The following is a 13,907-nucleotide window of genomic DNA, read 5'->3' as shown; positions in this document are numbered from 1 at the left end:
AGAATCCAGAGTTTTGAGAAGATTGGGGATACTTAATTTTTCACCCCCCCCCCCCCCCAAAAAAAAAAAACGTAAGGGGTAACACTGTCGTTTTTTCTTTGGGTCGAAATTTTGAATTTCAATATCTCAGCTCTGGAAGGGTCTAGACTAGAGCCTCCATTGTTGCACTCAGGTCTATGTCTCATGGCCCTTTATCAGAATCCAGAGTTTTGAGAAGATTGGGGATACTTAATTTTTCGCCCAAAAAAAAAAAAAAAACGTAAGGGGTAACACTGTCGTTTTTTTCTTCTGGTCGAAATTTTGAATTTCGATATCTCAGCTCTGGAAGGTTCTAGAGCCTCCATTGTTGCACTCAGGTCTAAGTCTCATGGTCCTCTTTCAGAATCCAGAGTTTTGAGAAGATTGGCGATACTTAATTTTTCGCCCAAAAAAAAAACAAAACGTAAGGGGTAACACTGTCGTTTTTTTTTCTGGTCGAAATTTTGAGTTTCGATATCTCAGCACTGGAAGGGTCTAGAGCCTCCATTGTTGCACTCAGGTCTATGTCTCATGGCCCTCTATCAGAATCCAGAGTTTTGATAAGATTGGGGATACTTAATTTTTCGCCCAAAAAAAAACCCGTAAGGGGCAACACTGTCGTTTTTTTTTTCTGGTCGAAATTTTGCATTTCGATATCTCAGCTCCTGAAGGGTCTAGAGCCTCCATTGTTGCACTCAGGTCTATGTCTCATGGCCCTCTATCAGAATCCAGAGTTTTTGAGAAGATTGGGGATACTTAATTTTTCACCCAAAAAAAAAACGTAAGGGGTAACACTGTCGTTTTTTTTTTCTGGTCGAAATTTTGAGTTTCGATATCTCAGCTCTGGAAGGGTCTAGAGCCTCCATTGTTGCACTCAGGTCTAAGTCTCATGGTCCTCTATCAGAATCCAGAGTTTTGAGAAGATTGGGGATACTTAATGTTTCGACCAAAAAAAAAACGTAAGGGATAACACTGTCGTTTTTTTTCTGGTCGAAATTTTGAATTTCGATATCTCAGCTCTGGAAGGTTCTAGAGCCTCCATTGTTGCACTCAGGTCTAAGTCTCATGGTCCTCTATCAGAATCCAGAGTTTTGAGAAGATTGGGGATACTTAATTTTTCGCCCCCAAAAAAAAAAAACGTAAGGGGTAACACTGTCGTTTTTTTTTTCGGGTCAAAATTTTGAGTTTCGATATCTCAGCACTGGAAGGGTCTAGAGCCTCCATTGTTGCACTCAGGTCTATGTCTCATGGCCCTCTATCAGAATCCAGAGTTTTGATAAGATTGGGGATACTTAATTTTTCGCCCAAAAAAAAAACCGTAAGGGGCAACACTGTGGTTTTTTTTTTCTGGTCGAAATTTTGCATTTCGATATCTCAGCTCCTGAAGGGTCTAGAGCCTCCATTGTTGCACTCAGGTCTATGTCTCATGGCCCTCTATCAGAATCCAGAGTTTTGAGAAGATTGGGGATACTTAATTTTTCACCCAAAAAAAAAAAAACGTAAGGGGTAACACTGTCGTTTTTTTTTCTGGTCGAAATTTTGAGTTTCGATATCTCAGCTCTGGAAGGGTCTAGAGCCTCCATTGTTGCACTCAGGTCTAAGTCTCATGGTCCTCTATCAGAATCCAGAGTTTTGAGAAGATTGGGGATACTTAATTTTTCGCCCCAAAAAAAAAAAAACCGTAAGGGGTAACACTGTCGTTTTTTTTTCGGGTCAAAATTTTGAGTTTCGATATCTCAGCACTGGAAGGGTCTAGAACCTCCATTTTTGCACTCAGGTCTAAGTCTCATGGCCCTCTATCAGAATCCAGAGTTTTGAGAAGATTGGGGATACTTAATTTTTCGCCCAAAAAAAAAACCGTAAGGGATAACACTGTCGTTTTTTTTTTCTGGTCGAAATTTTGAATTTCGATATCTCAGCTCTGGAAGGTTCTAGAGCCTCCATTGTTGCACTCAAGTCTCATGGTCCTCTATCAGAATCCAGAGTTTTGAGAAGATTGGAAATACTTAATTTTTCGCCCCCAAAAAAAAACAAAAACGTAAGGGGTAACACTGTGTTTTTTTTTTCTGGTCGAAATTTTGAGTTTCGATATCTCAGCACTGGAAGGGTCTAGAGCCTCCATTGTTGCACTCAGGTCTGTGTCTCATGGCCCTCTATCAGAATCCAGAGTTTTGAGAAGATTGGGGATACTTAATTTTTCGCCCCCAAAAAAAAACGTAAGGGGTAACGCTGTCGTTTTTTTTTTCTGGTCGAAATTTTGAATTTCGATATCTCAGCTCTGGAAGGGTCTAGAGCCTCCATTGTTGCACTCAGGTCTATGTCTAATGGCCCTCTACAAGAATCCAAAGTTTTAAGAAGATTGGGGATACTTAATTTTTCGCCCAAAAAAAAAACGTAAGGGGTAACACTGTCGTTTTTTTTTTTTCTGGTCGAAATTTTGAATTTCGATATCTCAGCTCTGGAAGGGTCTAGATCCTCCATTTTTGCACTCAGGTTTAAGTCTCGTGGCCCTCTATCAGAATCCAGAGTTTTGAGAAGATTGGAGAAACTTCATTTTTCTTCCGAAAAAAAAACAAAAAACGAAAGGGGTACCACTTTCGGTTTTTTTTTCGGGTCGAAATTTTGAGTTTCGATATCTCAGCTCTGGAAGGGTCTAGAGCCTCCATTGTTGCACTCAGGTCTAAGTCTCATGGCCCTCTATCAGAATCCAGAGTTTTGGGAAGATTGGAGAAACTTAATTTTTCGCCCCCCCCCAAAAAAACCGAAAGGGGTACCACTGTCGTTTTTTTTTTCGGGTCGAAATTTTGAGTTTCGATATCTCAGCTCTGGAAGGGTCTAGAGCCTCCATTTTTGCACTCAGGTTTAAGTCTCGTGGCCCTCTATCAGAATCCAGAGTTTTGAGAAGATTGGAGAAACTTCATTTTTCGCCCGAAAAAAAAAACAAAAACGAAAGGGGTACCACTGTCGGTTTTTTTTTCGGGTCGAAATTTTGAGTTTCGATATCTCAGCTCTGGAAGGGTCTAGAGCCTCCATTTTTGCACTCAGGTTTAAGTCTCGTGGCCCTCTATCAGAATCCAGAGTTTTGAGAAGATTGGAGAAACTTCATTTTTCGCCCGAAAAAAAAAACAAAAACGAAAGGGGTACCACTGTCGGTTTTTTTTTCGGGTCGAAATTTTGAGTTTCGATATCTCAGCTCTGGAAGGGTCTAGAGCCTCCATTGTTGCACTCAGGTCTAAGTCTCATGGCCCTCTATCAGAATTTGGGAAGATTGGAGAAACTTAATTTTTCGCCAAAAAAAAAAAAACGTAAGGGGTACCACTGTCGTTTTTTTTTCGGGCCGAATTTTTGAGTTTCGATATCTCAGCTCTGGAAGGGGCTAGAGCTTCCATTTTTGCACTCAGGTCTAAGTCTCATGGCCCTCTATCAGAATCCAGAGTTTTGGGAAGATTGGAGAAACTTAATTTTTCGCCCAAAAAAAAAAAACGTAAGGGGTACCACTGTCGTTTTTTTTTTTTGGCCGAATTTTTGAGTTTCGATATCTCAGCTCTGGAAGGGGCTAGAGCCTCCATTTTTGCACTCAGGTCTAAGTCTCATGGCCCTCTATCAGAATCCAGAGTTTTGGGAAGATTGGAGAAACTTAATTTTTCGCCCAAAAAAAACGTAAGGGGTACCACTGTCGTTTTTTTTTCGGGCCGAATTTTTGAGTTTCGATATCTCAGCTCTGGAAGGGGCTAGAGCCTCCATTTTTGCACTCAGGTCTAAGTCTAATGGCCCTCTATCAGAATCCAGAGTTTTGGGAAGATTGGAGAAACTTAATTTTTCGCCCAAAAAAAAAAAACGTAAGGGGTACCACTGTCGTTTTTTTTCGGGGCCGAATTTTTGAGTTTCGATATCTCAGCTCTGGAAGGGGCTAGAGCCTCCATTTTTGCACTCAGGTCTAAGTCTCATGGCCCTCTATCAGAATTTGGGAAGATTGGAGAAACTTAATTTTTCGCCCAAAAAAAAAAAACGTAAGGGGTACCACTGTCGTTTTTTTTTCGGGCCGAATTTTTGAGTTTCGATATCTCAGCTCTGGAAGGGGCTAGAGCCTCCATTTTTGCACTCAGGTCTAAGTCTCATGGCCCTCTATCAAAATTTGGGAAGATTGGAGAAACTTAATTTTTCGCCCCAAAAAAAAAAACAACGTAAGGGGTACCACTGTCGTTTTTTTTTTCGGGCCGAATTTTTGAGTTTCGATATCTCAGCTCTGGAAGGGGCTAGAGCCTCCATTTTTGCACTCAGGTCTAAGTCTCATGGCCCTCTATCAGAATCCAGTGTTTTGGGAAGATTGGAGAAACTTAATTTTTCACCCCAAAAAAAAAAAACGTAAGGGGTACCACTGTCGTTTTTTTTTTCGGGCCGAATTTTTGAGTTTCGACATCTCAGCTCTGGAATGGGCTAGAGCCTCCATTTTTGCACTCAGGTCTAAGTCTCATGGCCCTCTATCAGAATCCAGAGTTTTGGGAAGATTGGAGAAACTTAATTTTTTGCCCCAAAAAAAAAAAACGTAAGGGGTACCACTGTCGTTTTTTTTTCGGGCCGAATTTTTGAGTTTCGATATCTCAGCTCTGGAAGGGGCTAGAGCCTCCATTTTTGCACTCAGGTCTAAGTCTCATGGCCCTCTATCAGAATTTGGGAAGATTGGAGAAACTTAATTTTTCGCCCCAAAAAAAAAAACAACGTAAGGGGTACCACTGTCGTTTTTTTTTTTTCGGGCCGAATTTTTGAGTTTCGATATCTCAGCTGTGGAAGGGGCTAGAGCCTCCATTTTTGCACTCAGGTCTAAGTCTCATGGCCCTCTATCAGAATCCAGTGTTTTGGGAAGATTGGAGAAACTTAATTTTTCACCCCCAAAAAAAAAAAACCGTAAGGGGTACCACTGTCGTTTTTTTTTTCGGGCCGAATTTTTGAGTTTCGATATCTCAGCTCTGGAATGGGCTAGAGCCTCCATTTTTGCACTCAGGTCTAAGTCTCATGGCGCTCTATCAGAATCCAGAGTTTTGGGAAGATTGGAGAAACTTAATTTTTTGCCCCCAAAAAAAAAAACGTAAGGGGTACCACTGTCGTTTTTTTTTCGGGCCGAATTTTTGAGTTTCGATATCTCAGCTCTGGAAGGGGCTAGAGCCTCCATTTTTGCACTCAGGTCTAAGTCTCATGGCCCTCTATCAGAATTTGGGAAGATTGGAGAAACTTAATTTTTCGCCCCAAAAAAAAAAAACGTAAGGGGTACCACTGTCGTTTTTTTTTCTGGTCGAAATTTTGAATTTCGATATCTTAGCTCTGGAAGGGTCTAGAGCCTCCATTGTTGCACTCAGGTCTATGTCTCATGGCCCTCTATCAGAATTTGGGAAGATTGGAGAAACTTAATTTTTCGCCCAAAAAAAAAAACGTAAGGGGTACCACTGCCGTTTTTTTTTTCGGGCCGAATTTTTAAATTTCGATATCTCAGCTCTGGAAGGGGCTAGAGCCTCCGTTTTTGCACTCAGGTCTAAGTCTCATGGCCCTCTATCAGAATCCAGAGTTTTGGGGAGATTGGAGAAACTTAATTTTTCGTCCAAAAAAAAAAAAAAAGTAAGGGGTAACACTGTCGTTTTTTTTTCGGGTCGAAATTTTGAGTTTCGATATCTCAGCAGTGGAAGGGTCTAGAGCCTCCATTGTTGCACTCAGGTCTAAGTCTCATGGCCCTCTATCAGAATTTGGGAAGATTGGAGAAACTTAATTTTTCGCCCCCCAAAAAAAAACGTAAGGGGTACCACTGTCGTTTTTTTTTCGGGCCGAATTTCTGAGTTTCGATATCTTAGCTCTGGAAGGGGCTAGAGCCTCCATTTTTGCACTCAGGTCTAAGTCTCATGGCCCTCTATCAGAATTTGGGAAGATTGGAGAAACTTAATTTTTCGCCCAAAAAAAAAAACGTAAGAGGTACCACTGTCGTTTTTTTTTTCAGGCCGAATTTTTGAGTTTCGATATCTCAGCTCTGGAAGGGGCTAGAGCCTCCATTTTTGCACTCAGGTCTAAGTCTCATGGCCCTCTTTCAGAATTTGGGAAGATTGGAGAAACTTAATTTTTCGCCCAAAAAAAAAAACGTAAGGGGTACCACTGCCGTTTTTTTTTTCGGGCCGAATTTTTAAATTTCGATATCTCAGCTCTGGAAGGGTCTAGAGCCTCCATTGTTGCACTCAGGTCTAAGTCTCATGGCCCTCTATCAGAATTTGGGAAGATTGGAGAAACTTAATTTTTCGCCCCCCAAAAAAAAACGTAAGGGGTACCACTGTCGTTTTTTTTTCGGGCCGAATTTCTGAGTTTCGATATCTCAGCTCTGGAAGGGGCTAGAGCCTCCATTTTTGCACTCAGGTCTAAGTCTCATGGCCCTCTATCAGAATTTGGGAAGATTGGAGAAACTTAATTTTTCGCCCAAAAAAAAAAACGTAAGAGGTACCACTGTCGTTTTTTTTTCAGGCCGAATTTTTGAGTTTCGATATCTCAGCTCTGGAAGGGGCTAGAGCCTCCATTTTTGCACTCAGGTCTAAGTCTCATGGCCCTCTATCAGAATTTGGGAAGATTGGAGAAACTTAATTTTTCGCCCAAAAAAAGAAACGTAAGAGGTACCACTGTCGTTTTTTTTCGGGCGGAATTTTTGAGTTTCGATATCTCAGCTCTGGAAGGGGCTAGAGCCTCCATTTTTGCACTCAGGTCTAAGTCTCATGGCCCTCTATCAGAATCCAGAGTTTTGGGAAGATTGGAGAAACTTAATTTTTCGCCCAAAAAAAACGTAAGGGGTACCACTGTCGTTTTTTTTTCGGGCCGAATTTTTGAGTTTCGATATCTCAGCTCTGGAAGGGGCTAGAGCCTCCATTTTTGCACTCAGGTCTAAGTCTAATGGCCCTCTATCAGAATTTGGGAAGATTGGAGAAACTTAATTTTTCGCCCCAAAAAAAAAAAACGTAAGGGGTACCACTGTCGTTTTTTTTTCTGGTCGAAATTTTGAATTTCGATATCTTAGCTCTGGAAGGGTCTAGAGCCTCCATTGTTGCACTCAGGTCTATGTCTCATGGCCCTCTATCAGAATTTGGGAAGATTGGAGAAACTTAATTTTTCGCCCAAAAAAAAAAACGTAAGGGGTACCACTGCCGTTTTTTTTTTCGGGCCGAATTTTTAAATTTCGATATCTCAGCTCTGGAAGGGGCTAGAGCCTCCGTTTTTGCACTCAGGTCTAAGTCTCATGGCCCTCTATCAGAATCCAGAGTTTTGGGGAGATTGGAGAAACTTAATTTTTCGTCCAAAAAAAAAAAAAAAAAGTAAGGGGTAACACTGTCGTTTTTTTTTCGGGTCGAAATTTTGAGTTTCGATATCTCAGCAGTGGAAGGGTCTAGAGCCTCCATTGTTGCACTCAGGTCTAAGTCTCATGGCCCTCTATCAGAATTTGGGAAGATTGGAGAAACTTAATTTTTCGCCCCCCAAAAAAAAACGTAAGGGGTACCACTGTCGTTTTTTTTTCGGGCCGAATTTCTGAGTTTCGATATCTTAGCTCTGGAAGGGGCTAGAGCCTCCATTTTTGCACTCAGGTCTAAGTCTCATGGCCCTCTATCAGAATTTGGGAAGATTGGAGAAACTTAATTTTTCGCCCAAAAAAAAAAACGTAAGAGGTACCACTGTCGTTTTTTTTTTCAGGCCGAATTTTTGAGTTTCGATATCTCAGCTCTGGAAGGGGCTAGAGCCTCCATTTTTGCACTCAGGTCTAAGTCTCATGGCCCTCTTTCAGAATTTGGGAAGATTGGAGAAACTTAATTTTTCGCCCAAAAAAAAAAACGTAAGGGGTACCACTGCCGTTTTTTTTTTCGGGCCGAATTTTTAAATTTCGATATCTCAGCTCTGGAAGGGTCTAGAGCCTCCATTGTTGCACTCAGGTCTAAGTCTCATGGCCCTCTATCAGAATTTGGGAAGATTGGAGAAACTTAATTTTTCGCCCCCCAAAAAAAAACGTAAGGGGTACCACTGTCGTTTTTTTTTCGGGCCGAATTTCTGAGTTTCGATATCTCAGCTCTGGAAGGGGCTAGAGCCTCCATTTTTGCACTCAGGTCTAAGTCTCATGGCCCTCTATCAGAATTTGGGAAGATTGGAGAAACTTAATTTTTCGCCCAAAAAAAAAAACGTAAGAGGTACCACTGTCGTTTTTTTTTCAGGCCGAATTTTTGAGTTTCGATATCTCAGCTCTGGAAGGGGCTAGAGCCTCCATTTTTGCACTCAGGTCTAAGTCTCATGGCCCTCTATCAGAATTTGGGAAGATTGGAGAAACTTAATTTTTCGCCCAAAAAAAGAAACGTAAGAGGTACCACTGTCGTTTTTTTTCGGGCGGAATTTTTGAGTTTCGATATCTCAGCTCTGGAAGGGGCTAGAGCCTCCATTTTTGCACTCAGGTCTAAGTCTCATGGCCCTCTATCAGAATCCAGAGTTTTGGGAAGATTGGAGAAACTTAATTTTTCGCCCAAAAAAAACGTAAGGGGTACCACTGTCGTTTTTTTTTCGGGCCGAATTTTTGAGTTTCGATATCTCAGCTCTGGAAGGGGCTAGAGCCTCCATTTTTGCACTCAGGTCTAAGTCTAATGGCCCTCTATCAGAATCCAGAGTTTTGGGAAGATTGGAGAAACTTAATTTTTCGCCCAAAAAAAAAAAAACGTAAGGGGTACCACTGTTGTTTTTTTTCGGGGCCGAATTTTTGAGTTTCGATATCTCAGCTCTGGAAGGGGCTAGAGCCTCCATTTTTGCACTCAGGTCTAAGTCTCATGGCCCTCTATCAGAATTTGGGAAGATTGGAGAAACTAAATTTTTCGCCCAAAAAAAAAAACGTAAGGGGTACCACTGTCGTTTTTTTTTCGGGCCGAATTTTTGAGTTTCGATATCTCAGCTCTGGAAGGGGCTAGAGCCTCCATTTTTGCACTCAGGTCTAAGTCTCATGGCCCTCTATCAGAATTTGGGAAGATTGGAGAAACTTAATTTTTCGCCCCCAAAAAAAAACAACGTAAGGGGTACCACTGTCGTTTTTTTTTTCGGGCCGAATTTTGGAGTTTCGATATCTCAGCTCTGGAAGGGGCTAGAGCCTCCATTTTTGCACTCAGGTCTAAGTCTCATGGCCCTCTATCAGAATCCAGTGTTTTGGGAAGATTGGAGAAACTTAATTTTTCACCCCAAAAAAAAAAAAAACGTAAGGGGTACCACTGTCGTTTTTTTTCGGGCCGAATTTTTGAGTTTCGATATCTCAGCTCTGGAATGGGCTAGAGCCTCCATTTTTGCACTCAGGTCTAAGTCTCATGGCCCTCTATCAGAATCCAGAGTTTTGGGAAGATTGGAGAAACTTAATTTTTTGCCCCCCCAAAAAAAAACGTAAGGGGTACCACTGTCGTTTTTTTTTCGGGCCGAATTTTTGAGTTTCGATATCTCAGCTCTGGAAGGGGCTAGAGCCTCCATTTTTGCACTCAGGTCTAAGTCTCATGGCCCTCTATCAGAATTTGGGAAGATTGGAGAAACTTAATTTTTCGCCCCAAAAAAAAAAAACGTAAGGGGTACCACTGTCGTTTTTTTTTCTGGTCGAAATTTTGAATTTCGATATCTTAGCTCTGGAAGGGTCTAGAGCCTCCATTGTTGCACTCAGGTCTATGTCTCATGGCCCTCTATAAGAATTTGGGAAGATTGGAGAAACTTAATTTTTCGCCCAAAAAAAAAAACGTAAGGGGTACCACTGCCGTTTTTTTTTTCGGGCCGAATTTTTAAATTTCGATATCTCAGCTCTGGAAGGGGCTAGAGCCTCCATTTTTGCACTCAGGTCTAAGTCTCATGGCCCTCTATCAGAATCCAGAGTTTTGGGGAGATTGGAGAAACTTAATTTTTCGTCCAAAAAAAAAAAAAAAAGGAAGGGGTAACACTGTCGTTTTTTTTTCGGGTCGAAATTTTGAGTTTCGATATCTCAGAAGTGGAAGGGTCTAGAGCCTCCATTGTTGCACTCAGGTCTAAGTCTCATGGCCCTCTATCAGAATTTGGGAAGATTGGAGAAACTTAATTTTTCGCCCCCCAAAAAAAAAACGTAAGGGGTACCACTGTCGTTTTTTTTTCGGGCCGAATTTTTGAGTTTCGATATCTCAGCTCTGGAAGGGGCTAGAGCCTCCATTTTTGCACTCAGGTCTAAGTCTCATGGCCCTCTACCAGAATTTGGGAAGATTGGAGAAACTTAATTTTTCGCCCCCAAAAAAAAACTTAAGGGGTACCACTGTCGTTTTTTTTTCGTGCCGAATTTTTGAGTTTCGATATCTCAGCTCTGGAAGGGGCTAGAGCCTCCGTTTTTGCACTCAGGTCTAAGTCTCATGGCCCTCTATCAGAATCCAGAGTTTTGGGAAGATTGGAGAAACTTAATTTTTCGCCCCAAAAAAAAAACGTAAGGGGTACCACTGTCGTTTTTTTTTCGTGCCGAATTTTTGAGTTTCGATATCTCAGCTCTGGAAGGGGCTAGAGCCTCCGTTTTTGCACTCAGGTCTAAGTCTCATGGCCCTCTATCAGAATCCAGAGTTTTGGGAAGATTGGAGAAACTTAATTTTTCGCCCCAAAAAAAAAAAAACGTAAGGGGTACCACTGTCGTTTTTTTTTTCGGGCCGAATTTTTGAGTTTCGATATCTCAGCTCTGGAAGGGGCTAGAGCCTCCATTTTTGCACTCAGGTCTAAGTCTAATGGCCCTCTATCAGAATCCAGAGTTTTGGGAAGATTGGAGAAACTTAATTTTTCGCCCAAAAAAAAAAAAACGTAAGGGGTACCACTGTTGTTTTTTTTCGGGGCCGAATTTTTGAGTTTCGATATCTCAGCTCTGGAAGGGGCTAGAGCCTCCATTTTTGCACTCAGGTCTAAGTCTCATGGCCCTCTATCAGAATTTGGGAAGATTGGAGAAACTAAATTTTTCGCCCAAAAAAAAAAACGTAAGGGGTACCACTGTCGTTTTTTTTTCGGGCCGAATTTTTGAGTTTCGATATCTCAGCTCTGGAAGGGGCTAGAGCCTCCATTTTTGCACTCAGGTCTAAGTCTCATGGCCCTCTATCAGAATTTGGGAAGATTGGAGAAACTTAATTTTTCGCCCCCAAAAAAAAACAACGTAAGGGGTACCACTGTCGTTTTTTTTTTCGGGCCGAATTTTGGAGTTTCGATATCTCAGCTCTGGAAGGGGCTAGAGCCTCCATTTTTGCACTCAGGTCTAAGTCTCATGGCCCTCTATCAGAATCCAGTGTTTTGGGAAGATTGGAGAAACTTAATTTTTCACCCCAAAAAAAAAAAAAACGTAAGGGGTACCACTGTCGTTTTTTTTCGGGCCGAATTTTTGAGTTTCGATATCTCAGCTCTGGAATGGGCTAGAGCCTCCATTTTTGCACTCAGGTCTAAGTCTCATGGCCCTCTATCAGAATCCAGAGTTTTGGGAAGATTGGAGAAACTTAATTTTTTGCCCCCAAAAAAAAAAACGTAAGGGGTACCACTGTCGTTTTTTTTTCGGGCCGAATTTTTGAGTTTCGATATCTCAGCTCTGGAAGGGGCTAGAGCCTCCATTTTTGCACTCAGGTCTAAGTCTCATGGCCCTCTATCAGAATTTGGGAAGATTGGAGAAACTTAATTTTTCGCCCCAAAAAAAAAAAACGTAAGGGGTACCACTGTCGTTTTTTTTTCTGGTCGAAATTTTGAATTTCGATATCTTAGCTCTGGAAGGGTCTAGAGCCTCCATTGTTGCACTCAGGTCTATGTCTCATGGCCCTCTATAAGAATTTGGGAAGATTGGAGAAACTTAATTTTTCGCCCAAAAAAAAAAACGTAAGGGGTACCACTGCCGTTTTTTTTTTCGGGCCGAATTTTTAAATTTCGATATCTCAGCTCTGGAAGGGGCTAGAGCCTCCATTTTTGCACTCAGGTCTAAGTCTCATGGCCCTCTATCAGAATCCAGAGTTTTGGGGAGATTGGAGAAACTTAATTTTTCGTCCAAAAAAAAAAAAAAAAAGGAAGGGGTAACACTGTCGTTTTTTTTTCGGGTCGAAATTTTGAGTTTCGATATCTCAGAAGTGGAAGGGTCTAGAGCCTCCATTGTTGCACTCAGGTCTAAGTCTCATGGCCCTCTATCAGAATTTGGGAAGATTGGAGAAACTTAATTTTTCGCCCCCAAAAAAAAAACGTAAGGGGTACCACTGTCGTTTTTTTTTCGGGCCGAATTTTTGAGTTTCGATATCTCAGCTCTGGAAGGGGCTAGAGCCTCCATTTTTGCACTCAGGTCTAAGTCTCATGGCCCTCTACCAGAATTTGGGAAGATTGGAGAAACTTAATTTTTCGCCCCCCAAAAAAAACTTAAGGGGTACCACTGTCGTTTTTTTTTCGTGCCGAATTTTTGAGTTTCGATATCTCAGCTCTGGAAGGGGCTAGAGCCTCCGTTTTTGCACTCAGGTCTAAGTCTCATGGCCCTCTATCAGAATCCAGAGTTTTGGGAAGATTGGAGAAACTTAATTTTTCGCCCCAAAAAAAAAACGTAAGGGGTACCACTGTCGTTTTTTTTTCGTGCCGAATTTTTGAGTTTCGATATCTCAGCTCTGGAAGGGGCTAGAGCCTCCGTTTTTGCACTCAGGTCTAAGTCTCATGGCCCTCTATCAGAATCCAGAGTTTTGGGAAGATTGGAGAAACTTAATTTTTCGCCCCAAAAAAAAAAAAAACGTAAGGGGTACCACTGTCGTTTTTTTTTTCGGGCCGAATTTTTGAGTTTCGATATCTCAGCTCTGGAAGGGGCTAGAGCCTCCATTTTTGCACTCAGGTCTAAGTCTCATGGCCCTCTATCAGAATCCAGAGTTTTGGGAAGATTGGAGAAACTTAATTTTTCGCCCAAAAAAAACGTAAGGGGTACCACTGTCGTTTTTTTTTTCGGGCCGAATTTTTGAGTTTCGATATCTCAGCTCTGGAAGGGGCTAGAGCCTCCATTTTTGCACTCAGGTCTAAGTCTCATGGCCCTCTATCAGAATCCAGAGTTTTGAGAAGATTGGAGAAACTTAATTTTTCGCCCAAAAAAAACGTAAGGGGTACCACTGTCGTTTTTTTTTCGGGCCGAATTTTTGAGTTTCAAAATCTCAGCTCTGGAAGGGGCTAGAGCCTCCATTTTTGCACTCAGGTCTAAGTCTCATGGCCCTCTATCAGAATTTGGGAAGATTGGAGAAACTTAATTTTTCGCCCCAAAAAAAAAAACGTAAGGGGTACCACTGTCGTTTTTTTTTTCGGGCCGAATTTTTGAGTTTCGATATCTCAGCTCTGGAAGGGGCTAGAGCCTCCATTTTTGCACTCAGGTCTAAGTCTCATGGCCCTCTATCAGAATCCAGAGTTTTGGGAAGATTGGAGAAACTTAATTTTTCGCCCAAAAAAAAAAAAAACGTAAGGGGTACCACTGTCGTTTTTTTTTTTTGGCCGAATTTTTGAGTTTCGATATCTCAGCTCTGGAAGGGGCTAGAGCCTCCATTTTTGCACTCAGGTCTAAGTCTCATGGCCCTCTATCAGAATCCAGAGTTTTGGGAAGATTGGAGAAACTTAATTTTTCGCCCAAAAAAAACGTAAGGGGTACCACTGTCGTTTTTTTTTCGGGCCGAATTTTTGAGTTTCGATATCTCAGCTCTGGAAGGGGCTAGAGCCTCCATTTTTGCACTCAGGTCTAAGTCTAATGGCCCTCTATCAGAATCCAGAGTTTTGGGAAGATTGGAGAAACTTAATTTTTCGCCCCCCCAAAAAAAACGTAAGGGGTACCACTGTCGTTTTTTTTTCGGGCCGAATTTCTGAGTTTCGATATCTTAGCTCTGGAAGGGGCT

Source organism: Pimephales promelas, chromosome 25 (genome assembly GCF_988280905.1).
Source record: "Pimephales promelas chromosome 25, fPimPro1.hap1.1, whole genome shotgun sequence".
Lineage (NCBI taxonomy): Eukaryota > Metazoa > Chordata > Actinopteri > Cypriniformes > Leuciscidae > Pimephales > Pimephales promelas.
This window is presented reverse-complemented; position numbering follows the sequence as displayed.